At 50.7% G+C, this 25,688-nt stretch overlaps 1 long non-coding RNA gene across 1 annotated transcript; it reads right to left on the reverse strand.

The window, feature by feature from the left end:
* Positions 1-3,559: 3,559 nt before the first annotated feature.
* LOC115284319 lies at positions 3,560-11,449 on the reverse strand. The gene is made up of 3 exons (XR_003905154.1): positions 11,372-11,449; positions 5,940-6,395; positions 3,560-4,792 (listed from the first exon to the last, which is right to left on the reverse strand). It is a non-coding gene; the product is annotated as an uncharacterized LOC115284319 (long non-coding RNA).
* Between the last annotated feature and the right edge of the window lie 14,239 nt (positions 11,450-25,688).

Raw genomic sequence — 25,688 nt, forward strand, 5'->3', positions numbered from 1 at the left:
CAAGGGCCCATATGTTTGTCTGTTTTGTTCATTGCAGTATCTTCAGCACATAACACAATGCCAGGCCCCTAGTATGCACTCCATAAATATTGGCTGAATGAATGAATGAATGAATGAATGAAACTGAAATGGAAGAGACACCTGACCAGTTGTTGAGATAATAAAATGGGGAATTCACCATATAACGTCAGCAACATGCTTATAAACATGCTTAATTCTTCCAAACGAGCGGAGAAAACTAGCATTGGACATAATCCTTCCTTAGGCCGTGTTTGGCTGTGTTCATAGCCAGGCACTTAATATTATACATGAACTCCCCCCTGCTAGGAAGAGGCAGGTATTACTCTCATTTTACAAATGGGGAAACTGAGGCACAGGGCTTTAAGTTATGTTCCCAAGATCACAAAGTTACTGTGTGGTGGGAAACAGAGTTCAGCTGACGAGGGGCTGCAGCATGGAAAACACCAGAGCGTGTGTTGGTGGGGTCAGTTCTCAGAAAATTCTGCAGCTGACCAAACTCATGCGTACTAGGGAGGTTTTTATCAGACTCCGTTTCAGAGACCTATGTTGTGTTCTGGACCCTCAAATGGGAGGCAGACAGATTGGGGTGGGAGGGTAACACACAGGAGGGTGGCGGCTGTCATGTCACAGGTCACACAAGCTGTGTGATGGCACATGAGCGTGTGAGCATGGGCATCCCCATGCGAAAAATGTGTACATGTGTGTGTGAGTGTGCGTCTGTGTGTGTGTGTGTTTCACAAAGTCTCACAGCCATAGGGCTATGCTGTCCGCAGCTTTCCCTGATGTGATGTAGACACATCACAATGAAGGGAAGCGATAGGATCTTGAGGTCACATCCAACCACCCAGATGTGTTCCTAGCATGTCTTAGATGTTTGCTTTCTCAGTTCCCCCTGTAACCCGCCTGTAACCCGCAGAGCCCAAAATGTGATATTATTTCTCTGAACAAGAGAGAAAGAAAGAAAGAAAGAAAGAAAGAAAGAAAGAAAGAAAGAAGGAAAGAAGGAAAGAAAGAAAGAAAGAAAGAAAGAAAGAAAGAAAGAAAGAAAGAAAGAAAGGAAGGAAGGGAGAAAGAAAGAAAGAAAGAGGAAGGAAGGAAGGAAGAAAAGAAAGAAAGAGAGAGAAAGAAAGAGAGAGAGAAAGAAGGAAAGAAAAGGTCGAAGAGTCTAGCCACTAATGGCCAGGGAGAACGCAACAGAAACCAGAACAGAAATCCGACCCCATTTTACGCTCTAAGAAGTGCTGTTTCACACACCCACCCGGACCACTCGAGTTCCTTCCACTTGCCCCCACCGTGCTCAGAGTGGTTTCGATTAGTAAGAATTCAAAGGGCCAAAGGGATGTCACCGAGCTCAGTTCTGTGGAAAGGGCCCCATGACGGTCAGAAGGATGCCTCCATGACACTTGGCACCCTTGGAAAAGCTCCTCCATTCTCTGGGTCTCGACACCCTGCTTTGGGGAAAGGGCTGGTGAACACACAACCTCTAAGCTCCCTCACTGCACGGCACCAGAGCAGAAACTTCCAGTCGCAGGGATGAGAAAGTTCAGTGGCGGTGGCTCTTCCAAGGCAGGGGAGACTGGGATCCGGTTGGAATTACCCTCCGAAGGGCACCTGTCATTCTGACAGCAGCCCAAGGCCTCACCCCTACCCTGCTTCAGACGCTGTGTGTTGACTTACGTAGATGGGTGCCTGGTCCCCCCGCCAACTTTGCAGAAGGAAACATAAAACTCTGTGTGTGTGTGTGTGTGTGTGTGTGTGCGCGCGCGCATGCGTGTGCATTATGTGTACTTTTTCTTAACTCACGCACGTCACAGGGGAAACTGAGAAAGCAAACATCTAAGAGAAAGAAAAGATTTCTCTCCTTTGTGTTTTTCCTTCTGGGAAAGCGAAGGGCCCCAGAATGTATTGGAAGAGGCGGGGCCTGGGGCCCTGGGGACAGAGCAGGGTGCTGTTAACACTCGTCTCCTGCCTTTGAAGGTGGCTGGGCCTCTCTGTAAACACAAGTGACTTCTGACTTCTCACGGCTCTAAAAATAATCAGAGTGTGGGGGTTCTCAATCAGGAACAAAGAAGAAACAAAGGGTTAATGAGAGGACACAAGTTTGATGTTTCATTGGATAAACACAGAGTCAGCTAGGAGCAAAGGTGCCAGGTTTTAGTCCTTGAAATTTCTGTGCATTGCTAGTTCATCCTCACATTCGGGAAGGGCACCTCACCCCCTGCTCTTGGGACCAGTCCCTTTTGAAACTGTGACAATGAGAAATTGGCCCTTCCCCTCACCCTGACCAAAGCCTTACTGTAAGGTCTAACTCATACTAATGTGTGAAGGATTGATACGGCCTCTGCAGTACCCAGAGGCAGGAGCTCGCACTCACTCAGGGCTCCGTTTCTCCACACCCTGTGCGTGTTCTTGCTGCAATCTCACGCACCCCTAAAAAGCATCATTACCACACCCACGTTACAGAAGAGGGTTGGAGGATCACCTTAACTTCCCCACGGCCCAGATCGAGGCAATCTGATCCTCTGCGTTTCAAGCCAGGGGGATTCCGGAGTGAGGAGTTTTCTAGAAACTGAACAACCCACCACCACTAATGCAGGGCAGTCGTTCCCTGAGCCTCTTAAAAGACCCATCCTCTCAAAAGGGGATAGCTGTCAGGGCCCGATGTTAAGGAACTTTGGGGGATGTCTCCTCCCCCACCTGACCTCAGCTCCACACACATACTTACTGTAGCGGGCTCTTTGAGGCACCCATCTAGCTATTTGCGGTCCAATGAGTAAGTGCCTGTCACAGTCAAATGTCATGTACTAGTGATCCTGCTCCAAGTGGGACGTGTGGTGCGGGGCTGGGAGAGGGGGGGCCGGTCAGAAGAGACACTTCAGAGGGAAAGCCCGGTGGTTAATCACCACTCTATGTTTCTCTACTAATTCCATGGAACTAGAAAGTCATAGTTCCTGGTCTAGACGAGGCACTCGGAGGATATTTGTTGAATGAATGAATGAACGAACGAACGAGTGAATGAACAAGTTAACGCATGCACAAAGTGACAGCTACCTTCTTTTTCTGTTTCACTTCTTCTGTGTTAAGATAATGGTGGTGTTTCCGCAGCCACTCATGCACACACCTCTCGGATGGGGGTACAGAGTCTGATTCCAGAGGTCTGAGGGGGGACCTGGGGTTGTGATGTCTGACCAGCTCCAAGGGAATGCTGAGGCTGCTGGTCTGTGGACCACACATTGAGTAGGGAGTTCAAGGTCACAAGGAGAGGGTCTCATCTTTCCCGTGGTCTGTTTGAATAAAACGTCCCCATCCATTTCATCAATGTGTGTGTGTGTGTGTGTGTGTGTGTGTGTGTGTGTTGACTGTACAGTTTGGTCTGCGGTGCACCGTGCTGTGTGCGAGGACTCCATCTGTGCTGTCTTTTATCCCTGGCTTGTGCAAGAAGTGGATATTTTGAGAAGCAATGAAGCTGAAACATCAGGGTCCTTCCTCATGTGCTCAGACCCCTTCCCACATCCTCAGGCATAGACCACAATATATGTTCACAGTGGTACGGTTTTGTATATTTGCAACAGTAAAACAAGTATTGTGCATTTGTACAAACCTCAGGCCTTGCCTAAGCCCGACTTTGCCCCAGAACTTGCCCTATGGAATGCCTTGGAGTAGCCAGATCTTTCTCTTGTACTCATCTCCATCAAAAAGGAAAAGGAAAATGAAGGAAAAGATGGCCTTGAGTTTTAAGAAAAATGTGGAAGGAGCATGATTCTTTGAGGAAGGGCAAAATACACCTGCATATTTACATATGCAAACATCTTGCTCTGATTTATGATTCGTGCTGCCCACCTGGGCCCATGTAGGCATCTGCGTTTGCAAACCACGAATCTGGCCTTTAGTAAAGAAGCATTACGAAGAAAAACATTCCATCGGTCTCAGCTTGTAAAAGTCTGTGGACCCATCCCCCTCTGTCTCCGGGAGAAAAGAGCCCCTCGCCATTCAGGCAGGGCCCCGCGACTCTGGGACACGGTTGCAGCGCAGACCACTGTGTCAGAGAATTGCATCTGCTCTATTCAATGATCGTCACAAGCTAGCCAACGTGGGTGACAAACCTCAGAGGAACTGGTTCCGTGCGTGGAGCCCTGTGGAGCCTTCGACCGGCCCTAGTCACTTGGGGAACTTTAAAGAATGAATACTGTTGCCTGGGCTGGACCCCGAAGATTCAGATTTAATTGGTCTGCGATGTGGTCCGGGCGATGACATTTTTTTAAAGCTCCCCAGGTGATTGCAATGTGCAGCCAAGGCTGACAGTCATGGCCCTAGATCAGCAGATTCATAAAGGAGCCTTGACCCTGGCTACTCACGGTGTGGTTCTCAGCCCAGCAGCAGCATCACGTGCCGGGCTGCTAGAAATGCAGAATCCCAGGCCCCACCCCAGACTGACCCATCCAGAATCTGCGTTTTTCACAAGACCCTAGGGGTCATGCACACCCACTCAAGTTTGAGGAACGCTGCCTTAGAAATCAGTTTGTGGATCAGCCCCCTCTGTTAAAGCGGAGCCCAGTCCTGTGAACTAAGTGATTTGGCCAAGGTCCCCAAGAGCACGCCAAAGCCCAGATCTCCCATCCCCCACTGTCAGCCAGACTTCTTCTTCCTCACCTGCGCTTTGTGTCATTCTAAAAGGGCACTGAGAGTCCTCAGAGATCCCATGGGTGGACAGCCCGAGGTCGGAGACACTGAGATGAGACGTGGTTTGCTGGAAAATTCTGGCTTTTCCCTGCTAGGGGAAAAATACGTCTCGGTGAGATCCATTATGTATTCTGGGTATACACAATGAGTTTGTCTTGAGACATATTTATGCCTGAGAATATTATGTATTCTCTTTATATACCATGCAAGGTTAAATTTTTTGAAAATTTATATTTGCTTTTTACCACCGAGACACATAAGCAATTTATAGCCAGGACTGATGGATCGGAATCAGGTGGCAAAACCCGGATTAACCCCGTGGATCCTGGTGGTCGTTGGTCAGTCCTTGCTACTGGTGGCATTTTTACCTGAGCAAGTGCACTCAGGACCTTCCCTTGAAGAGAAATATGCAGGTGGCTATCATTTTTGCAATGCGGGACACTTCCTCTTGCTGCTTAAGTTCATCCAGGATTTTTTTTTAAGACAGACATATTGAAACAGTCATACACTGAATAATTCATGTGGAAAAATTTGGGGGAGAGCTAAATAGAGGTGACTCGTGGTATATTCTTCCCCGCGAGCGCTCAGAAGGTGGAGTGTCTGCGTTACATAATTGCCATTCCCCAGAAATGCAGTGGTTGGAACAGCCGCAGACCCTTCACACGGTCCCTTTTACACCAACCAGCCATCAACAACTCTCCATAGCCGTCTGTGGGAAATAAAACACGCATGGAGGACCCCTGCCCGGCCCAGGGGAGGCTGGGGAGCACGGCGCTAGGAGCTGCAGGAGGGACTCATGACCTTATCACACCTGCCGTGTGTGAGCGTGGGCGCAGGCTCACGGTGTTCCGCCAGACCCAAAGAGGATCTTTTTGTGCAAATCCCTGGCCAAGGGTGGTCCTGCACAACTTCTCAGTCTTTGCCCAGGTGCGAAAGGCAGCCAGAGGATGAATCATTATTATTTTTTTAATCAAGTACCAGACCCAGGTGTGGAAGCCGCCCAGCTTTCTAATATCACTGTGGCTTTGATAAATATGTCCCATTCCTTGATAACTTTTCCAAATCCTTTAATATCCTGCAGCTCAGTCCCTGATGTCTGGCTGTCGCAAAATGTGTGAAGGGAGACCAAATGTCAATAAAATCTCCCTGCCTGCCTCAACCCAGTACATAATCAGCTCCAAGGTAAATAAATGGTAAGTTAGTTATCTGCTCCAGAGAGGGGAGGGCTCTAAGCTTACCAGGCTTTCATTTTGGCCTTCCAGTGGAGCTGACCAAAACATCTTATTCCAGGGTCTTCTGAGGGTGGGGTGCTGGATTCCTCCCCCCTTTTTCTATTTCCTTTTCTCCTTCCCCTCGGAGGGACAGCATGCTCCGCCATTCTGAAACGCTGTCCACTTTCTGCTCCGCTCTCCTCGACTCCATTAAATCACCTTTCATCACATTAAATACAGGTCTTCAGGGTGGTCAGAGAGCTTCGCTCTGAGGGATGATGTTATAATGAGGGCGACGTGTATGAAAAATCATTTTTCAGCTCAATTCCAGGCGGGCCACTGGGAAGCCTGAAGGGGAGGGGCCAGGCGCCGAGCGGTTCTCGCTTTAGCAGGAGCCCCATGCCTGAGGCCGGGTTGCGTTCATTCATTCATTCTTCATTCGTTCGTTCGCCGAACGCGTGCAGAGCTCTTCTCAGGGTCAGCCTGTGGGAGAACACCAGCGAACAAGAGACGAAAATAGCCCTTCCCTCATGGAGTTTCCATAAGCAGGAACATTGGAAAGCCTCCTGGGGAACACGCCTGACGTGGGACTCCTAGAAAAGCAGAAGCGGGGGGGCTGATTTCAAGAGTCTCTGGAGCCCCTGCCAGTAACTTTTTCCATGAGCACCTTAGTGTGAATTCATTTATTAGCTCCTCTTCCTGTCTAGCCAGGAGGGCCTCCGGGACTGCCAAAGACAGGCAAATCCTGGAAACACAGCACGCAAGAGAGACTGAGGACTACTGGGGCCAGCCTTTCTCCTTGGCCCTGGGGCCACCTGTTAAAGAGGGACATGCCTCATCCCCATCTGGTCCCACTCAGCAGGGACCCTACCCACCGTCCAGAACCCCAGCCCAGGGCCCAGAGACACTAAAGGTTCTCTATAGAGAACAGGCCAAATGATATTGAGGTCTCCAAGTTCAGATCACTTCTAATTACCCTTCCTCATGGTGATGGCGGCTCCCCACTCCCCATTGCGACTTGGCCATAGGCATCGTTGGTAACGTTTAACCCTGCCCAGGCCACTGTAAACGGTCCCTTTTTTAAGCGCACACTCTCTCTGGGCAGCCGTCTGTTTGTGGCCTCAGATGATCCACACAGAGGGGAAAAGGAGAAGTGGAGAGATCAGATCGGGTCTGGGACCGGGACCCAGACACAAGCGGGGGAAACAAATGGATGCCCACAGAGCCTGGCGTAAGGAACTGTTTTTGTACGTAGTGGACATTAGCATGTCCGTAGGAATGTAGATTCGTGCCTCAAAGCCCGTGGGTCTGATCAGAGGCTTAGAAATGTGAGTTTTTACCAAGCAGCAAAATGATGTGGACTCCTATGGCCTGCGTACCACAATTCAATACGTGTTGATGTAATAGGTCCTAATAAACATGGTTAGTCCCTGGTGCCACAGTGGTGCTCTCCTCTCCTCTTTGTCCAGAATTTCTGCGATCACAGTCGCTAACAATTGGAGCAGTAGATGAGAAGAAATAAAATATAGACAGAGAAAGACCCAAAGACAAAACTAGTCCACTTTCAAGCAGAATTCAGACAAAATGTAAAGAAGCCCAAACTTGCTGAGCTCAAATTAAAAGAAAACCAAACAAAACCAAACAAAGAAACAAACAAACAGAAAAACAGAAAACAAAAAAAACTATCCTCCATCCCTGGTCATTTTTGGCAAAGGAGTCTCAAAGTAATGACTAGCATCCAGGCTGCTAACGACAAGTGGCTTCAAGGTAAGATCAGATCGACGGTACAGCCATAGGATCCTTGGCTAAATTCTCAAAAGATTTCACGCAGTGCCTTGTAGACCACCTCAAATAGACAAAATGCTTTCTAAGAAGGGTAAGAATGCAGCCCAATGCCCTGCCATGCACCCAGAACTAGAGACGGGTCTGTCTCAACAAAACTGGTGGGTGCGACTTTTGTTTAATGGAGCACATTTTTAAACTTGATATAGAGGAAGCCCCCTAAGTTTTGAGCAGAATCACATTGGCTTGGACTAAGAGGACCGAGACAGTTGAAAATAGACTGAGGCCTCTAAGCTTTCAACTCCCTCAAGGGAAGAAGCACACTGAGGGAGCACCTTGGCTGTAAACAGAAATCCTTAGTATGGAAAAGGAAAAGTGACTCAGAGGACAGAATCAGAAGTGACAGGGAACCACTCCCAGGGAGAAAGCCTAGCAGCTGTGACGTTTGTACTCCTGGGTTAGTCAGCCACCATGTAAGAAATCCAACTACTACGGCACCTGGGTGGCTCAGTTGGTTAAGCATTCGACTTTGGCTCAGGTCATGATCTCAGGGTTCACGAGGTCAAGCCCCACATTGGGCTCTGTGCTAACAGCTCAGAGCCTGGAGCCTGCTTTGGATTCTGGGTCTCCCTCTCTCTTTGCCCCCTGCCCCATTCATGCTCTGTCTCTCAAAAATAAATAAAAGTTACAAAAAATTTTTAAAGAAACTAAAAAAAAGAAAACTGTTGTCTTACATTGCTATGTTTGGGGATATTTTGTTACGCAGCAGTAGGTAACTAATAAATGAGCTTAGCATTGTACTTATATAAGGAGTCTTCACAGACAGGTTGTCCTGGGGCCTAAGCCTTGCTAATGTGAATGTCTTCTTGCAAATATATACTCACTGTCGCAGTCATTGCCACGCATGAGAGCATTTGATTTGTTGCTGGACGAGGGAAGAGCGCAAGAGGAGAAAGAGGGAAGCCGGGGCCCTGTCTGACTTGTGATCTCCTGTCGGCCTCTCACACTGCGTAGAGATATGAACCCAAAGCTGAATCAATCGCATGGATAAGAGATGCTGTGAGGGTGGGTGAGGGCTGAATGCCCAGGCTACTGGCACCATCCTGAGAGACCTCATATAGTCTGACCCACCCTGAGACCCAGAGCAGAGAGGAAGCAAGGTTGTCACCTCCATATGTTCTGCTAAGCCTGTGTCTCCCACTTCATATGACAGGGATCCCCAATAGCCACACTTAACCCTAAACTACAGTGTGACCAAAAAGGCTCAAAGAGGTTAAGTAGTCTGCCCGAGGGCACACAACTATAAATGGCAAAAGCAGGCTTTGCACTCAGACAGACTGACTCCCATGCCAACCGACCCAAGACCAACTATTGACTCCTTGAGACAAATGGGTACTGCTACATGTCAGTTCTCAAGGCTTTTTCATTTACTTCATAGGGATTTTATATGAAATTTTTATGAATTTCATTCCTATTATTTATCTAAAATTCATTGCCATTTTCACCCTGTCCAAGAATGAATGGAACCAAGATGAGCATTCCTCAATTAGTGCAGATGATTTCACAAGCTGATATGGTTCACGTTCAGTTCACCTTCCATCGTACCTGCCTGCTCCAGGCGGATGGGCTAGTGTAGGGTAGGGGCTGGAGAGAACAGGCCCCAGGTCGCACAGTTCCCTTCTTCACTGTCCTTACCGCCCCTCACCCCCCAGGCTGCTCACCATAACTCCTACAGTGAGACGGCACTCACGTTGGCTCTGCCACCAGAGCTGCCCTGTCACTTCTTGCTCCAGGCATAACAAAGTACTCCCAAACCTAGCAGCTTGCAACAAAAATCGTGTTGTTACACTCATGGATTGTGTGGCTCCAGAATCTGGACAGGTCCCAGCAGAAACAGTTTGTCTCTGCTCCGGGCCGTCTGAAGCCCCAGCAGAGAAGGCTCAAAGGCCAGGGGTGACTTCTACCTACTGGAGGAAGTTCACAGAGCCTGGGCCCCCTCAAGGCATAGCAGCCTCAGAGCCGTCAGACTCTGGACTCCAAGGGCACGTGATCCAGGGACAAAGTGGAAACTGCGTGGCCTTTCATGACCCAGCCTTGGAAGTCAACACTAGTTGACTGCTTGACCGAAGCAAGCCCCTCGCCCCATGTTCAAGGAGAAGAGACGGAGACCCCCACCTCTCAATGGAAGAACCTGTGATTTAGGAGACATTGGCCACCATCTTTGGACATTACAATCAGCCTGCTCTCTGACCACGGCAATTCATATCCCCTCGCCTGTCCTTCCATGCCTGATGCAGGCCCCCTCTTCCAGGAAGACTTTTCTGATCACTGAGGTCTGCTTTAAGTCCTATTTTCTCTCTGTCACTTCTAGTTAATATCATAGAGTGGTGGACTAGTAGTATAGCTAATAGTACAAGGCAGTGAACATTTCATGTATCTTCGGACCCATTCTATAAGGTAGGCACTCTTAGTATATCATCACCCTTTTTACAGTCCAGGAAAGTAAGCCCAGAGAAGTCAGATTACCTATCAAAGCCACACAGTTAGTAAAGGGTAGACACAGTGTTCAAACCCAGGCAGCTGGTCGCTCTGGCCTCTTCCCGCTTCCTAACCTGCTCTCGCTGACCACCGTTGAGTGTCCACCAGCCACAGTGAGGCAGCCACACTCCTGGGCAGTGCCATGGTCCTTTGCGTGGTGCCAAGCTCACCCATGCCCTTGGGCTAGGGATCTCAAAATGAGCGGTCTTTAATGCCAGCACCCCAAACCCCAGAACTGAACGCATTTACAAGAGGCAGTGCGCATGTGTGGGCAACTGGCCTGCTGCCCCCAGCCTGGGCCAGGTCAGGAGGGCCTAAATCATTCGACACCAGAGCCCCTTGAGCGGAGCAGGGCACCGGGGCGGGGGGGAGCGGGGGGCTAATGGCCAACAGGATGTCTAAAGTGCCTACATAAGCACACCACAAAGGCAAAGGGAAATATGTCGCTAAATGCAGAAGGAAAAATTAGGTTTCAAGATGGTTTTAATTCTGGGCTCTGGGAATCCTGGGGATGAGAGAGAGAGAAAGAGAGAGAGAGAAATGATTTAGAACTTTGGGATTTTTATGGGCGGCAGGGCCTCTTTCAGCCCAAGCAGGCAGATTGAGAAATCCGTAAACAACCAAGGAGCAAGCCCGGGATAGAGCGCAGTCTAACAAGCAGAGGGATAATAGCGTTCAAGTCCAGGGCGGTCCTGAGCCACATGGAAATGATTCAGGGCATAAAAGACTGCGCCTGGACGCTTTGTATCTGAACAAAAGCATTCCATGTGCACGCAGAAGTGACTTCAGAAAAAGAACAGGTTTTCCTGACCTGCCATTCTGGCCTATAAATTAATGCTTCAGACCTTTACCTTGAAGCTGCCTCGGCCCTGTAAGAGCCGGTCTCGGAGGTGAAGTGGGGGGCATTCAATATTAGCCAGGATATCAGCAATTCTTGGCTGCCAAGTGCCTGAAAGCATGTCTTCCGTCAGCCCTGGACAGTATATGTGACCCCGGAGAAGCAAAGGCCAGCAAGGGCAACGGCCTTGACCTCAGGCCATGAAAGTGGGCAGAAACGCGGAAGCGGGCAGATAACTTTATCATCCTTAACGGCTACTTAACTCCTTGGGGAAAGGGTCGAGGAGTCCCCAGTGGCTCACCTTGGATGGCGGCGTGGGCAGCTGAATACACTCACCAATGGAGGGTGTCTGAGTTCGTGTTGTCCCAGAAGCCGACCCAGACACACAGAAATGAGTGCCAGTCCTTTATCTGGGAAATGCGAGAAACACTGGGAGGGGAGGGAGGCAGGGAGGCAGGGAAGGGAAGGCAGCCAATAACAGGTGCGCTATCACGCCAGCTGGCAGAATGGCCAAGTGGCGCTTTATCCCACTGGGAAAACCAGGAAAGAGCGAGAACAGTGTTTGTCAAGGTATCTGGGTCAAGGACCAGGTCGTTTGGTGGCGTCATCAATCTATTTAAGCCCTTTTGTAAAAGACAATACAGATGTCACAGCAATGTCAAATTGCTCTGAAATTTCCCGACTGCTGATTCTCTCTTGGAGTACTTACCCGGAAGGGGATGAGTAATGAACGTTTTGCAGCTTGTCACCCATTCGGGCACCACACTTTGAGTAACAGTGATGTAGAAACGGACCTCCCAAGTTACAAGCGTAACTCCACCCCCACCTCACCACCCCCGCACCATGGAGCTGGGCTATTTTTTTTAATGTTTATTTATTTTTGACAGAGAGAGAAACAGAGTGCAAGGGGGGAGGGGCAGAGAGAGAGGGAGACAACACAGAATCCGAAGCAGGCTCCAGGCTCCGAGCTGTCAGCACAGAGCCCAATGCGGGGCTCCAACTTGTGAACCTCGAGATCATGACCGGAGCCAAAGTCGGATGCTCAACCGACTGAGCCACCCAGATGCCCTGGAACTGGGCTATTTTTACACCAACTCGGGCTAGTCCTTGTTTGAGGGTGTGTGGGCATGGGGTGGCTCCTCTGTGCACACAGGCACGGTGGTGGGGCACGGTTTCTAGAAAGCCATCGAGTGAAGAGGTGCTGGCAGACCGTGGCAGTTGGGAGCTGGGTAGACCCCACCAGGGAACAGAGGAGGGCATCGACAGCATCTGCCACAGAGGGGCCCACCCTCCCCCTTTCCCCATCTTGCCCCGGTTGGCAAGTTCCCAGCCCCCACATGAGGGCTTCACAGCTGGTTGTAAACGGAGGGGCAAGAAAACCCAAAGCAGTGCCAGCACCCCATGTCAGCACAGATATACCTTGAACAGCAGAAAGGCTCTTTCCCCTGTCCAAGGCTGTTTTGATTTGCTCCTGCCTGGAGCTTGGCTTCATGTGACTTGGTTGCCAGAGGCTCGTCTTTCGGGAGACCCCACGCCTACTTCTGGTCCCGGGACCAACTCTTGGTCTGCAAGTCGTGGATTGAAGAGTTGGCCTGCGCTGCCCAGGTGTCCTCAGGGAGTACGGGAGGTGGAAGTAGAGATAACTGTAAATCAGCGTCGGGGGCAGGGACGGACTCCTGGGCACTGGCCTTCTGCTGGGCCCTTTTTGCACGCTATCTCACAGTTCCAAGTTCAGTTCTGGGGCCCGGGTCACAGGGACTGGGAGCAGTGGCCTGGCTGTCATGCCGCCTGGGTCCGGACGCCGGATCTTCCGTGCCCAGCAGGGTGAGTTAGTGCGCCTCAGTCTCCTCATCTGTCAGCGGAGTCCCCGCTGCTTCAGTGAGCTGTGCGTGTGCTACGTGGGCCAGTGACATCTGTGACGTGCGTAGACGGGGCAGAGGCCTGCCGCCGGCGCCCGGAACCCAGGAGCCTGGCGCCCACCCCGGGCAGGCCCCCAGCCCAGCTTGTTGGCAGCTGCAGGCCTCAGCCCCTGGCTGACTGGGGAGGTAGTGACTTCGTAGCAGGTCGGCCAGCCCCCCTGCAGCACGATTTCACCGTTGTCACACAGATGACAGCCAATGAAAAGAGTGTGACTAAAACTTTCCATTTTCGACTATCGGCTCCATGATGACACACGGGCCCTGTCAGCCCCGACTGTGGCCGCTGCTCCTGGGAAATTTCTCGGGCTCGCTGCCTCGACGGGCGGTAGGGTTTTCACCCCAGGGGACAGATCCCGGGGGGTGTGGCCGTCCCCTTAACCTCTTCGGGGTGTGTTTGCCCCCACCGCTGTGTCGGGCGGCCAAGGGGATGACAGGACGCAAGCCACCCGCAGATTAGATAGGTTAAGGGTTAAAGGTTCACAGATCTCCATATCCAGCCCACAGTCACACAAGCCAGGCCTCCGTAATCATTTCCAGTTTCCTAATTAGTTCACCCTTATTTCCAGCCACGGTTCAGGTTCCCAGATAAGATGCAGGACCCCCAGTTAAATTTGATTTTCAGATAAACAACGAAATTTGTTTAGTGTAAATATACCCCCAAGAGCGTATATATGACACACGTATCCGAAAACCTCCATTATTTAGGTGACATCCAAATGTAACTGGGCATCCCGTATTTATTTGGGCAACCTGACAGTTCTCGTCCAGGGTCACGGAGGGGTCTCTTGGTATCCTCAGTAAACCTGGTCCCCTCCCTGGTCAGTCTTCATGTGTCATGGGTGTGTCGTGGACTGGGTGATTTACAAACAATAGTCACTGTTACTCCTCACAGTGCTGGAGGCTGGGAAGTCCAAGGTCCGGGTGTTGGCGGATTCCATGTCTTGTGAGGACCCACCATATCCTCACATGCAGGAAGGGGCAAGAGAGCTCTCTGGGATCTCTTTTATTCTTTTATTTTATTTTTATTTTTATTTACTTTGAGAGAGAGAAAGAAAGAGCATGCAAGCAGGGACGGGCAGAGAGAGAGCGAGAGAGAGAGAGAGAGAGAGAGAGAGAGAGAGAGAGAGAGAGGACCCCAAGCAGGCTCCATGCTGTCAACACAGAGCCTGACATGGGGCTCTATCACACGAACCTTGAACTCATGACCTGCGCTGAAATCAAGAGTCAGACGTTAAACTGACTCAGCCACCCAGACACCCCTGGGATCTCTTTTATAAAAGCACTAATCCTGTTCAGGAAGGTTCTAGCCTCATGACCTAATTAGTTCCCAAAGGTCCCACCTCCTAATGCCATCACATCCGGGGTCAGGTTTTAGCGTATGCATTGGGGGTGGGGACACAAACATTTAGTCCATAACAGGTGCTCCCAGAAGGGGAGCTTGAGAAAAGTCTCAGGTGCTGGTGGTTTAAGAGATGAGCCAGGAACCATAGCGAGGGACCGGGAAAGGGAAAGAAGCCAACAAAAAGGTGTAAATGAGAAAATTATCCCCATGGGCAACTGGGATTCGATCCCCACAGAGAACCTCCCAGAAACCCTGCAGAACATGCCTTAGAATCATCTCACCAGAGGACAAGAAGGCTGGGCATTTATCCACTGACTTGCGTTGCCATAACAAAATACTATAGACTGAGTGGCTTCAACAGCAGATATTTATTTCTTAGAGCTCTGGAGTCTGGAAAGTCGAAGATCGAGGTGCCAGCAGATTTGGTTCCTGGTGAGGGCCCTCTTCCTGGCTTGCAGACATCTTTCTTGCTTTTACCTTCATTCACATGGTAGAGAGAGAGCTTTGATCTCTTTTCTTATAAAGACACGAATTCCATCTTGGGGGCCCAACCTGATGACCCTATCTAAACCTAATCTGCTCTCAAAGACCCCACCACCAAATACAATCACATTGGAAGTTAGGGCTTCGACGTATGAATTTAGTCGGTGAGGGGGACACGAATATTTAGTTCATAACATTTACCAACTCCTAGCCCTCGGGTGCTGAGGGCTGCCCTGAGGCCGTTAACTTCGCTGCACTTCCTGTTTGCTCCTGTGCTCAACTGAGCATGCCCGGGGCAGAAAAACAAGGAGAGGCAGGTGCTGGAGGGAAACAGCTGTGAACAGCCCTACACCTGAGCCAAGACAATAAACTGGGGAACATTAGAGCACCTGCTGCATTTTCTTTTGTCCAAGGCCGACCCCTCAATCAGAGGAGGATGGAAGAACTCGCCCTGTGGGCCTCAGAGGGCTGTTGTCAAGGTTAAATGAGATCATGTGTGTGAGAGGTTTCTATAGAGTGATAGGTTCCCCCCCCCACCCCAATATTGGAGTGTCGAAAGGCAATGCCCAATGGAATGATTTTGGGAGGGCCTTTGGGAGGTGAGTAGGTCGTGAGGGTAGTACCCTCTTGAGGGAGATTAGTGCCTTATGAAACAGACCCTAAGAGAGCTCCCTTGCCCCTTCTGCAGTGTGAGGACACAGAGAGAACATGGCCGTCTCTGAGGAAGCAGGCCCCCACCGGACACCGAATCTGGTGACGCCTTGATCTTGGACTTCCATCCTCCAGAGCAGTGAGAAATAAATTCCAGTTGATTATAAACCACCCAGTCTGTGGTATTGCAGCAGCCCCAATGGTCTAAGACAGAACGTATTAAAAAACTGTAAGGCACTATAGAAATTGAGGTGTAGTAAACCATTTAGTTAAGAAAGAGAGTAAGCACAAGAGAGCACGGAGGAGGAGGAGGAAGGGGGGAAGGAAGGGAGAGAGGGAAGGAGGAAAGAAGGGAGGGAGAGAAAAACACACTGAACACTAACAGCAGAGAATAATACCCAAGGAGGTAAATTAATTTTGTGCAGTCAATACATTTTTATTAAGCACCTTAATGTGTTCTGGACCCTATTCTAGGTACTAAGGATTCAATAGTGAACCAAGCAATCCAGACTTTTGCCTTCCTAGGGCCTACATTCTATCAAGGGAGTAAAAATATAGAGCAAGTTGGTAAAGTGCTATGGACAGAAATAAAACAGGAAGGGGGTGAGGGAGAGAAGGAGAGTGAAGAACAATAGGGTTGCGGTAACGGAGTGGTCCGGGAAGGTGTCACTGAGAAGGTGACTCTTGGGTCAAGTCCTGAAGGCGAGGAAGGAGACTGCTCCAACGATGGGCAGTGTCTGGCTGTTGAGGGCAGGCAAGGAAGTCATGGGGCAGTGTGAGGAGGAGAGATCATGGAAGCCCATGGAAGCCACTTGATGGCTTTGACTTTACTTGGGGTGAGATTGGGGGCCGATGGAAGGTAGTGAACGATGAAGTGATGTGGTCTGACGTGTTCTAAAGGAGCATTTTGGTTGAGAACAGGCATTAAGGACAGTCATTTAGAAGGCTACTGCTAGGATCCCGGTGAGGGCAGGCAGTGGCCGGGACTGTCAGCAAGGGTGGATGAGAGGACACGGTTAGCCATGGACCTGAGGTTTGGGGCCTGAGCAGCTGCAGGGCTGGGGCTACCCAAGGGAGATACAGAAGACCGTGGGCAGAAAGGCTCGAGTCCGGGCTGATGGAGAGTGTGGCTGAGTGTCACGTGTTGTCCAGTGTCCCGGCGGGGATGCCTACCATGCAGACAGCATTCAGGCCGTCCCTGGGGAGAGACTCAGTGCCACGAGACTGCATGAGGTCACCTGGGGAAGAGGTGTAGACAGAAAAGAAGGGCTGGGGGAGTCCTAGGCACTGTGAAAGTGAGAGAGTGGGGTGGGGTCAAGCAGGAGCCACGAAAGGAGGGATAGCCAAACCAAGAGAAGGCGATGCCCTGGGAGTCAGGGCAAGAATGGGATGACCTCAAGGTCAAGGCATGTAGGTCCCTTGGGGTAACACAACCACAAAAGGTTCCCCCCAACAACAATGGAAGTCCTTCCAGTGAGGGACACGTAGGTGGCTCCGTCGGTTAAGCGTCCAACTTTGGCTCAGGTCATGATCTCACGGTTCATGGGTTCGAGCCCCGCATCAGAGTCTGTGCTGACAGTTCAGAGCCTGGAGCCTGCTTCGGATTCTATGTCTCCCTTTCCCTCTCTGTCCCTCCCCCTCTTGCACTCTGTCTCTGTCTCTGAAAAATAAATAAACTTAAAAAAAAAAAAAGACATCCTTCCAGGAGAGGAAACCTCTGGAGGTCTTTCTACCTGGCTCAGTGCTTTTCTGGCCACCTCTCAAAGGCAAAGCTGCAGTCAGCCCCCACCCACCCCTCCCATCCCCCCTCCCAAGCCTGCTCCCTGTTTCTTTCAACATCCCTGCTGCCTGATCACCTTCCTGCCTCCAGGAGTGACTTCTGCCTCGCCCTCCTGTAACATATCTCTTGGCATCTGGCCCGGTCCCCAGCCAAGCCCCCATGAGCCCGTCTGCGTGTGTCTGTCCCATTGCACTCTGGTTCTCACCTGGTTCTGCACCCCTCACCCCCACCACCGCGACCCCATCGCCAAATCAACACCTGCCAAGGTTTGTACCAGACTGGGCCTCAAACCACCTGGTGCCTTCACAGCGCCCCCTCCTGGCAAAAGCCTTGTTTGTGACTGGTGTTTGTTGGCCCATATGTTCTGTCCATTTACGGGAGGCCTCATTGTTCTGGAAGCTCTCCAACTTTCTTTCCTCCCACTTAGTCAACCCCAAAGTCACCCAGCATTCAAAGTACAGGTAAGCTGAGCCGACCCGGTTGTGTAGAATACGGATGTGTAGAATACGCACACGCATGCGCACACCACTATCACCACTACCATCCTTTGCAACCAAATTCATTGCCGAACCACTCAGCTGTCAACAGCTATTGGGAATCATGACTGAAGAGGCCAAAATTGCGTGTGCACATCTCTTCTCTTCTTGCCACTCCGAGGCAGCAAGAGCCCTTAAAAACCTATTAGAACATCCTCCCCTCCTACAGAGTAAATAAATGCTGGTCTCTGAGGAAGGAGTGGGGAAGGGAGGCTGGGAGGCATTGGGTGGGTTTTTCCCTTGTCACAGCGACCTCTTCACTCATTGGAGGCTGGCTCAGAGATTTTAGAGGGAGGCAGTGCCGTAACTCACGAGATTAAAACATGCCCGCTTCTCCTCAGACATGTATTCTATATGAAAATGTGGTTTATGGGCATCAGGTCCACAAATCTAAAGCCCAAGCAATTCTACCTATGACCATCAGTCATGGAAGTTACACTCACTGAGAATGAAAATTTACACGACCACTGTTAGCCCATAACCAGCGACGGCACGCACCCCCCTCCCCGGGAGCCGGGTCTCCCTGACAACAACTATCTGCCCCGTTTTTACTGGCTGGTACCCAGACTAGTGGCAATGACTCTCAAATGTGAGTATTTATCATGGGCTGCTCTCAAGGCCCATCTCTCCTACTTTGTAGACAGGGGACTAGATTAGGAATCAGAGAAAAGAGGTCGATTTCCATCTCTGCCACTTACCACCTGTGTGAAATTCGACCATTTACCCTCTCCATCCCACCTCCTCTTCCTCCTACCTCTTCCCTGACAACCTCTTTTGCAACAGTTGTTACAAGAATTATCTTAATTCAGCTCTGCACAGTGGCAAGGCGCTTAGACTCCGTCAGCTCTTAGGCTGCCTTTCCAAATCGGACTCACTCACTCCACAACCTCAGATGAGTTACTTAACCTTTCTGTGCCTAAAGTTCCTCCTCTGTAAAACCAGGATGGTAACAATATGTACCTCAGAGCCGTGTTCTGGAGATGAGAGGAATTCATATTTGGATAGGGCTTAGAACAGTTCCTGGCATATGCTGTAACAAAGTACCCTGAATCAAGGGCCTCACGACAACAGAAATGTGCCTTCTCACAGTTCTGAAGGCTAGAAGTCCAAGATCAAAGTCCCAGCAAGGTTAGTTGGTCTGGGCAGCTCAAGGGAGCATCTGTCCAAGGGCCTCTCTCCTAGCTTCTGGTGGTCTGCGGGCAGTCTTTGGTGTCGCTTGAATTAAAGAGGCATCACCCGATCTCTGCCTTCATCTCCTTCATGGGTACGCATCTCTGTATCTAAATTTCCCCTTTTTTATTAAAAATTTTTTAAATATTTATTCTGAGAGAGAAAAAGACAGAGTGCGAGCAGGGAAGGGGCAAAGAGAGACAGAGACACAGAATCTGAACCAGGCCCCAGGTTCTGAGCTGTCAGTGCAGAGCCAGACGTGAGGCTCCAACTCACGAACTGCAAGATCATGACCTGAGCCGAAGTCGGGAGCTTAACTGACTGAGACACCCAGGCAACCCTAAATTTCCCCTTTTTATAAGGACATCACTCATATTGGATCAGAGCCCACCCTCACAACCTCATCTTAATTTGATGGCGTCTGCCAGAACCCTACCTCCCAATAAAATCACACTGCAGTGTACTGGGATTTAGAACTTGAGAACAATTCAGCCCGTAACAAGTACCTACGAAGGCTCAAGTACTTTGGGCAGCGCCAAGAATGCCACGCTTAATGAAACGCTGGCCATGCTTTAGGGAGTTCACATCTGAATGTGGGAAACAGACTTACATGTGTTAACTCAATACGTGAGGTAGCAGGGAAATATACAAAATAAAGAGACAAAAGGACCAGGGGCAGCGGCACCAGAAGAGGGATTTCAACAGGCTTCACATGTCTGCTGGACCTTGAAGGATTAGCTGGATTGACATGCCCAAAAGGGGTAACACCCGATCAGAGCCATGGGAGTCTAGAAGCACATGGTATTTTCTGGGAAGGCAAGGCCTTGATGTGGCCGTAGTGTCAGATGGAACTCAGAGAAAGATGAAACTGGAAACATTGTTAGGCCCAGATTTCAAAGGGCCTTGATTTCCAGATTTAGGAGTTTTCATTTTATGCCTGAGTACTTGTCTTAGGTTAAGGTCCCCAGAAGCAGACCCAGAGACAAGAATTCTTGTGAAGATGATTTATTAGGGGGATGTGACCAGAAAGAGCTAGGAGAGGCGTAGGTCAAAAGTCAAGCCAAGGGTCCATACTAAGCAGATTCCCTCTAAGGGCAACCTTAGCGCAATGCTGCAGTCACTGGTCCCTGGTGCCTCTAGGGCACTTTAGGCTGTCACATGGCACAGGTGAAGTGGCTCTGGCAGCCTGAGGGCAGTCCGTGAGCCAAGAGGCACTGGCTATCTGGAGTGAGGGCGCACTGGGAGGCGACATCCACACAAATGGCTGTGGTGAGAGGGCGGGGCAACGTTAGTGTCCGCTGCACTTATGGCAAATCATGCCACTCTTTCAATCAGGGAGCTAATTGATCTAATCCTCGTGTTGGAAATTGAACCGGTAATGCTGTAAACAGACAGAACGACAGGGAGTCGGACTGGTGGCAAAGGAAAAGACCTCAAAAACCATGCCAGTAGGCCAGGCGGGAGCTCCTGGGGACGAAACAAGGGCTGGGTGAGGGCCCGGAGAGAGATTACATGGGAGGGGAGGGAGGGTTTGGAGAACGGCTTACAGCTAGGCCGTGAGAGGGCTAAGGGATGTGAAACAGGTTTGCCGATGAAGGTAGCAAAGAGCTCCAAGATTCCCAGTTCCAGATGCCCAGTAGGTTGGTAGCAACACGGGCCTGGATACAGGAAGAAACGTATAGCTGGAGCTATACATTTGGAAGGGGCACTGGTATGTAGATGGGAGATGATGGCAGGAGCCAGGCAGAAAGGGTAGAGTCTGGAAAAAGGTCAAGAAAAAAATACTAGAGAGTGGAAGACCTTTGAGACATGAGCAAGGCAAAGGTGAAGAAAGAACACAAAGAGAAGGGTTGGATAGCAGGAGGCAAAGGGGAAGAAATCGCAGGAAGACAAAAGTGGTCAGTGGCATTAAGTGAGACGTAGACGTCAGAGGAGGGCAAGGAATGAGCAGAAGTCCTTAGATTGGACTGTTTGACAACCATGAGGGAGGGAAAGAGCACACTGCTCTAGGCTGAAGAGGAAACAGAGGAGACGGGTAACAATATAAACCAGTGCTACCAAAAGCGTGGTCCACGGACCGCAATTCACAAATGCAAATTCTTGGGCCTCGCCCCAGACATACTGAATCAGAAACCGATGTATATAAGACGTTCAAGAAGTTTGGCTGTGAGCAGAAATCAAGCTACCTACAGAGGAGCCAGTGCCCCAGGGAAGGATCAAAGATCATGGAAGGAAGTCTTGACAGAACACACCGACAGCCTATTGGTTTCGTAACTAACAAATGCCATCTGGATCGTGATTTTCACCTACATCCGTCACTGCATCTTAACAATCAGAGCAGTGACAGGTGATGGCTATGGGTGCCCAGTGCGTGACCAACCATCGTCCCGTTCATGAGAAACAACTGAAGTTCTTTTTTTAATGTTTTATTTATTTTTGAGACAGAGAGAGATAGCATGATAGGGGGAGGGACAGAAAGACAGGGAATACAGAATCAGAAGCAGGCTCCAAGCCCTGAGCTAGTGGTCAGCAGAGAGCCCAACTCGGGGCTCGAACCCACGAACCATGAGATCATGACCTGAGCCAAAGCCAGACGCTTAACCAACTGAGCCACCCAGGTGCCCCAAGAAACAACTGCACTTCTACGTTTTCGGAAGCAGGTAAGTTGAGATACTAAAGGGAGCACATTGTGGTAAATATTGTCCTGAGATCCAGACTTCTAACTCTTGATGTCCACTTCATTGTGGCTCTCCATCCCTGTGAAGCCAGCCACCCCAAACCTCCGGGCAAAAAACCACCATAACCAATGATTGTCATTATCTCCATTGTTTCTGCAGACTGGCTGGGCTCAGCTGGAAGATTCTAGCTGTGGTGTCAGGCACGCAGTGGCTGACACTGGTGTCATTTCGAAAGCTGGCTGTCGATGCTCGCTCTTAGCTGGGACCTCAGTGGGAACTGTTCTCAGGAACACGTCCCTGCGTCATATAGACTGGGCTTGCTCATGGCACAGTGACTGGGCTCCAAGGATCATATCCCTAGAGAGAACCAGGCAGAAGCTGCACCATCTCTCCTGGCCCTGCCTCAGAGCCCACATGACCTCCCTTCTCCTGTGCACTATTCTAGAGGTAGTCAGGAAGGCCTGCTCAAGTTCAAGAGGAGGGGATACAGATCCCATCATTGCGTGGGGGGCAAAGCAAGCTTCCAGAAAAGCACGTAAGGCAGAAAGTATTATTTTAGCCATTTGTGCAAAACAGTCCGCCACAGGAAATAAATCCTCAATGGTCAACCCCTTTACGACCTTGTTCACTCTGGCCGGTAAGCTCTAGTCTGTCTCTAATTACCCATGACCGGGCTGATTTGTCATTCCGATGACCTTCCTTCGGCGGAGGGGCATGGACAGTTGGAAGGGCGAATCCTCAGAAGGCCTCCACGGCCAGAAATATTGCCCTGGGTCCAGCTCAGAGGCTCTGGAAAAGCCCCACTGAGAGTCCCTGCCTCCTTCAGGAGTTAAGCCCCAGGAAGGGTGTGGCCGCTGGAGGGACAAAAGGAATTGATCAACAGCCAGAATTACATCACCCCGTCTCTTTGTTCATTTTTCATTACTGTTGTTCTTTTTCCTGTGTTTAATTTCTCTCCTTCCTCACTCTCCCCTAGGGCCTCCCCCCTGAGAGATGGGGTTGGGGGCTTTGATTGATTGGTGCTGAAAGCAAAAGAGGTTGCAAGTAGAGAGAGATCACCTTACCCCAGATAGTTTCCATGGCAACAGGGACAGGTTGGTGGGAGGGGCGGGCAGATAAGGGCCCCACTTTGGGGTTCCATGCTTGGTGGAGGCGAAGGCTAGAGTGTTTACGGAAAAACAGCTTGTTCAGCTGGGTCAGGGAGTGGAAACATTATTCGAGACAGCTTTGAGGCTAACCTTCTCTGACCCCTCGCCTTTCCCTCTCCCCTCGTTCATCACCCGACAACCGACAACCTCAGCAGCGGCGTTGGTGCGCCCACCACCTCTTGTCCCGACTTGGAGCCCTTCTGGTCATTATTTCCTTCATGAAAAGCTCATTCCTCTTCTTCCTCCTCCTTCTCCTCCTCCTGCTCTCTGCTCTCACTTCCTAACCTGAGAGAAGCCACGCAGCCCAGTTCCCATCCCACCGGGTCTTGGGTGCAAGAGACAGCCCAGTTTCGGGTTGCAGCTTGGGTGGGGAGTGTCTCCTGGCCCACCCCCCCTCCCGCCTCTTTACAGTGACCTTCGCCAGGCATTGCTCCTGGGTGGGGGGAGCGGTCACTGGGAAAGAAATGGGGACTAACCGAAGGCCATTTGTTAGCCTGGAATACACAGGAAGCCCCTAAATGGTGGCCACGGGCACTGAGGACCCTGCTGTACCCTTCGGTGCCTCTCACGTCAGCGCGGCCGGCCCTGTCCTGTGGCAGCAAGGTGTGGCCCAGCAATTTCTCTCAAAAGCAAAGAGTGATTTTCACCCCTTTGCTTCAAAGCTACTCCTCCTTCCCCAAGTGGATCCACAACTGACTCTCCTCCCCTCCATCTCTTTACTCCTGGCGCTGATGTCCCCACACTCAAGGACTGTACCACCCATCTGTGCTTCTCAACTCAGTTTCTTTAGCCCCCCCCCACCCCCCCACCCCCGCTTGGTTTCCTTCAGTGCTCCTGGATCAGGGGAACTGAGCAACAGAAGTCTCAAAATGGCGGCCCTCCAGCCTGGGCTGGCCACCAAGGGGGTACCTTGGGGCTCAACGGGCAGGCCCACTGACTCACCCCTAGCCTGGGGCCCACAGAGGCAGGGTCCAGGGAGCATTTCCCTCAGGTTCTTAAAGGTCTTTTCAGTGCCTGGCATGTAGAAGGGCTTAAAAACACATGTTCCCAACAATTGCTGTGTGACCCAGCAATTCCACTCTTAGGTGCAGGGGCTCCGGCAGAGACATGTACATGAATGTTCTGAGCTGCATTTTTTGTAAGAGGCAAAAAGTGGAAACAGCCCAAGTGTCCATAAACAGATGAATGGATAAACAAAATGTGGTCTATCCATACAACAGACTATCCTTTAGCCATAAAAAGGAATGGAATCCTGACATAGGCTGTAACATGGATGAATCTTGTGAGCATTGTTTTTTGTCTCTTAATGTTTGTTTATTTTTTGAGACACAGAGTATGAGCAGGGGAGGGGCAAAGAGAGGGAGACACAGAATCCGAAGCAGGCTCCAGGCTCTGAGCAAGCTGTCAGCACAGAGCCCAACACAGGGCTCGAACCCACAAACCGTGAGATGGTGACCTGAGCTGAAGTCAGATGCTTAACCGACTGAGCCACCCAGGTGCCCAGAGAGCATTCTTAGGTGAAAGAAGCCAGACACAAAAGACACATTGTCTCATTGCGCTGATATGAAATGTCCAGAATAGAGAGATCTATAGAGACAAGAAGTAGATTAGTGGTTGCCAAGGGCTGGGCAGCTGGGGGCGGGGGGATGCAGAATGACTGCTAATGGGTACAGAGTTCTATTTGGGACTTGGAAAAGTTCTGGAACTAGAAAATGGTGATGGTTACAGAACATTGTGAATGCACTTAATGCCACTGAATTGTACACTCGAAGTGGAAACTTTTCTGACATTTGTATTGAACCATGATTTCTAAAATGCACGTTGTGGGGTGCCTGGGTGGCTCAGTCAGTTAAGGGTCCCACTCTTGGTTTCGACTCAGGTCATGATCCCAGGGTCGTGAGATCGAGCCCCCTTCGGGAGCCTGCTTGACATTCTCCCTTGCCCTCTGCCTCTCCCCCCCTTTTAAGAAAATGCATATTGCAATGACGCTGTGTCCCTTAGCAGCTAGGGCCCCAGGGACTTGGAGTTCTCTGCGTCTCGGTTTCCTGCCCTGTGGGTGTAGTTCGGGATTAGATGGGATAATAAATAATAACACTAATCTCAGGCAACAGCCACAGCGCCCTTACTATGCTCCAGCCACTGTCCCCAGACCGTGCTCCTAGCTCGCACGTGAAACCCTAGGGGTCAGCGGGTCTGGGACAAGGCCTGAGACCGTGCATTTCTAATGAGCCCTCGGCGATGCGGAAGGTTCTGGTCCACTGACCACACTCCAGGTTCCAGACTCTGTACGTATGTTAATCCGTTTAATCCCCGCCACACCGGAGTGAGGGAAGAACTCTTGGGTCCCCATTCCAGAGACAGAGCCAGAGGAGAAAGGGAGTTCAGTGACACCCAAGGTCCCATAGCTGGGATACGGCGGTAGAGCCGGAATTGGAACCCAGGGCGGTCTGGCAGCAGGCGCAGCACGCTTTCCTACAGCAGAGATAACGTAGGGAAAGAACCCGGTATCAGGCCTGCCGAGGAGGGACCTCTCACAAAATAGTGGCTATTGTGTTCACGAGCTACTGAGAAGACACTTGTCCTTGAGAAAACCAGTCACTAGACCACCTGGTCTCTATTGTCCTTCCGTCTCTCATCACATCTGCAGGCAAGGGACCGCCTTCCAGCCAGGGGTCCAGAGCAGGGTGTTGTTTTTCTTGTCTTTGCTTTTCAGTAAGTTTCGAGGGACTCCCGGGGAGCTGGGCCCCAGGGGCTCGCTTCTCTGCAACTCCTGAGGCTTCACCCTCTCAACACAACAGTAAGCCCTCTACCCTCCCCGGAGGCCGCAGTGGGGGGCGGTGAGGGCAGAGATGATGGCTTCCTCGGATCTGTAATCCCCACTGCCCAATCCAGAGGCAGGCATGAGGGCTTA

This window comes from Suricata suricatta, chromosome X (genome assembly GCF_006229205.1).
Source record: "Suricata suricatta isolate VVHF042 chromosome X, meerkat_22Aug2017_6uvM2_HiC, whole genome shotgun sequence".
Lineage (NCBI taxonomy): Eukaryota > Metazoa > Chordata > Mammalia > Carnivora > Herpestidae > Suricata > Suricata suricatta.